Genomic DNA, 3,828 nt, shown 5'->3' with positions numbered 1-3,828 from the left:
ATGAAAGCCCCTCAACCTTGGACTTAGCTCTGCCTCTTGCTCCCAGCCCACTGAAGCTAGAAGCATCTCTTCACTCAGGCAGCTACTGGCTGCTGAGGCTAACAAGCCCAAGGTTGACAAATAAAATGGCATACTCTCGATGTTACCAAACCACATGGCAGGCCATTAATTAAGTCCATTGAAAGTCCCAAGGTCAGCAAGTGTGGCAGGCTACTGAACAATGACATGGCTATGTGCAGGGTCCAAGTGTACCATAAGCTAGAGACTGTTCCCAAAGCTGTTGTTTATATACAGGAAGCAGACCACATACCCAGAGGCAGCTACTCATCTGCTCACAGTAGATTCCACCATGGAGTTGATTACCAGTCTCATCATGGGGAATACTACATCCAACTGCCCAGCCACTCAGCCAGGTCTAGCCAAGTTGACACACAAACTTAACCTCCACATGAGGCAATCTACTTCTGTGATTTACAGCCTTGGACACCCAGTGGAGGTCGCTATGAGTTGGAATTGACCTGATGGCAGTGGGCTTGGTTTTTTGTTTATTTACTTACACTAGACAAAGTGGTGAAAGAACACAATGAGTTCAGAGCTTTGGAGTCACAACTCAAGCACCACATTAAAGACTTCAATGTTTCCGATTGTGCCCTGATAACAAGCTTTATTTCTTGTAGTAACAGAGCTGATATTGCTGAAAACCAAACCCAGAGTGGCTGAATTGCAATGCCAGTTGAATTGCCAATCTCAAACAGTGTCTGAAGTTAAAGTGAGGGCATTGACTGGGAAGAAATAGGATCCTGAAACTTGGGATGGGGATATAAGGGCAGATAATTAGGAAGCTGGAGACAGCGAGCCCCTCAGTTTGTTGAATCAGTCCATCAGTCCTGCTAGCAGAACCTCTCACTCCCATCTGATGAGACTGACTAGGCTGTGCCTGCTGAGTCATTGTCTGAGACACCACCTGCCTGAATCCGGCTTGAACCTCTGGAAGTTCTCTGTCAATATACTGCCTGCGGCAGACGTCTCATGAGACATTATTGAATGTTCCCAGGAACCACTCTCACCATCCATTGTTGCTTCTAGACCGGTAACTAGACTTAAGTCCCAGCAAGCCCCAAAAAGTGAAGTACAGAGTATGACCCAGAAAGAGGTACCCTATACTCCAAAAGAATCGCTTGATTTTTTTTCTAATACGTACAAACAGAAACCTGGGGAATATATGTAGGGATGGCTATTAAGGGTGTAGGATAATGGAGCAAGGAACATAACCTTGGCCTAGTCTGAGTTTATTGATGTGGGTGCACTAAGCACAGATTCTTCATTCACAGTTTCAGCTTGAGATGTCAGGAAAGGATCTAATAGTTTATTTGGTTGATTTAGTAAAGCGTGGATGATGTGGTGGCCTATACTATGTCAAGATGAAGTACCAGACCTGCCTTGGTATAACGTAGAAGGTAGCCAAAGCCTTAGGGAAATTGACATGTTAGAATGGATTTACCAGATTAGATCCACAGACAGAGTGCCCAGAGGGCACACCTTTTACCACAGCAATGAGGACCAAATTTGTGAAGGAGCCCCAGCATCCTTGAAGACTGCTGTGATTGCTATTCTGTGGAAGCCAGATTTGAAAGTGAGAAATGCCCTAATAGAATTGTAGTTAGGTGCCATCGAGTCGTGTCCAACTCATAGCAGCCCGATGCACAGCAGAACGAAATACTGCCCAGTCCCACACCAGCTCCACGATCCTTGCTATACTTGAGCCCATCATTGCAGCCACTGTGTCAATCCATCTTGTTGAGGGCCTTCCTTCCCCCCTTTCATCGACCCTCCACCTTACTAAGCATGACATCCTTCTCCAGGGAATGGTCCCTTCTGATAACATGACCAAAGTAGGTGAGACAAAATCTGGCCATGGCCATTCTCACTTCCAAGGAGCATTTTGGCTACACTAATTGAATTATGACATTTAAATACAGTGAGGCTGATTGGACCCTGTGGTGGCAGGGTGGCAGCACTTAATCAACAAAGACAAGGTGGCCATGGTTACCATAATGAATAGCAGAGTCAAAGCAGTAATAAGAATATAGTGACTTACATAGACTTGCACATTGGCTACTTAGGCATGGGGTCCCTAGAAGTGAAATAGATGGGAAATCTAGTAAATATTTACTTGGTCTAAAACAGTGAAAGAATTCTAGGTCAAGTGAACAGCAGCCTATCTTGAATTACCAGAATACAGAGTCATAGCCCCACAATCAACTCCCAGGCTTGATCCAATTTACAGGCCCACACCCCTTGAATGAAGGGGAGGCTGGGTCCCCTTGAGGAAGGACCCCACTATGTTACCTAAAATTTATACTTGTTAATCTCTCCCAGCCTTCCCCCAAAGGGTCCTATGACCATTTATGAGAGTGACTGTTCACTGAGGCAAAGGAAATATGACTTCTCAAGGATTACTAGGTACTGGCTCTGAATTGACACTAATTCCAGGTAACCCAAAACATCACTGTGGCCCTCCAGTCAGAGTGTGGGTATATGGAGGTCAAGTTATTAATGGGTTATTAGCTCAGGTCCGTCTCACAGTAAGTGAACCCATCCTTCAGTGATTTCCTAGTTCCAGAATGCATAATTGGAATAGACATACTCAGCAGCTGGCAAAACCCACACATTGGATTCCTGTCATGTGGAGTAAGAACTATCATGATAGGAAAAGCCAAGTGGAAGTCATTACTACCCCTACCTAGGAAAACAGTAAACCAAAAGCATTATTGCATTCCTGGAGACATTGCAGAGATTAGTGCCACCATCAAGGACTAGAAAGATACAGGGGGAATGATTCCCAACACATCGCCATTTAACTCACCTATTTGGTCTATGGAAAAAAAACAGACGGATCTTGGAGAGAATAACAGTGAATTACCGTAAACTTAACCAAGTGGTGACACCAACTGCAGCTGCTGTTCCAGATGTGGTTTCACTGCTTGAGCAAATTAATACATCTCCTGGTACCTGGTATGCAGCTATTGATCTGGCCAGTGTTTTTTTTTTTTTTTTCCTCCCTTTGATTTCTGGTTTTGAAGGATCACCAAAAGTGTTTTGGCCTCAGATAGCAAGGTCAGCAATACACCATCACTATCTAACTTGGGTGAGGAGCTCTGGTGGCATAGTGCCTAAGACATTTGACTGCTAACCAGAAGGTTGGTGGTTCAAACCCACCATCCACTTCATGGAAGGAAGACTGGGCAATCTACTTCCATAACAATTTACTGCCTCAGAACTCCAAAGGGGATCATTTTGAGTCAGAATCAACTCAGTGGCAGTGAGTTTGATTTGGTTTTTTATCTAACTTGAGTATGTCAGCTCTCCAGCTGTATTCCCTAATTTATTCCACAGGGACCTTGATCACCTTTCCCTTCCACAAGATGTCACACTGGTCCATACACTGATTATGCTGGTTGGACTTGGTAAGAAGTATCAATGACTTCTAGACTTATTGGTAAGATATTTGCTTGCTAGAGGGTGGGAATTAATCTGACAAAACTTCTGGTACTTTCACCTCAGTGAAATTCTGGGGATCCAGTAGTATGGGGCATGTGGCGATATTCATTCTGAAGTGAAGGGTAGGTTCCATCTGGCCCAGGCTATAACTAAAAAGGAAGCCCAAAACCTGGTGGGCCTCTTTGGATTTGGGAGGCATTTGGGTGTTACTCTGGTTTATAATTTTGCAAGACCAATGACTTTGTTCATTGCAAACACCTTTTTTCAACAACACAAACGGAGGCTGTACACGTGGACTTCACCAGATGGAACACACAGGAATCAGAT

This window comes from Orycteropus afer, unplaced genomic scaffold, assembly GCF_000298275.1.
Source record: "Orycteropus afer afer isolate SDZICR_OR568_19922 unplaced genomic scaffold, OryAfe1.0 scaffold00089, whole genome shotgun sequence".
In the NCBI taxonomy this organism is placed as follows: Eukaryota; Metazoa; Chordata; class Mammalia; order Tubulidentata; family Orycteropodidae; genus Orycteropus; species Orycteropus afer.
Note: the sequence above shows the minus strand (reverse complement) of the source record.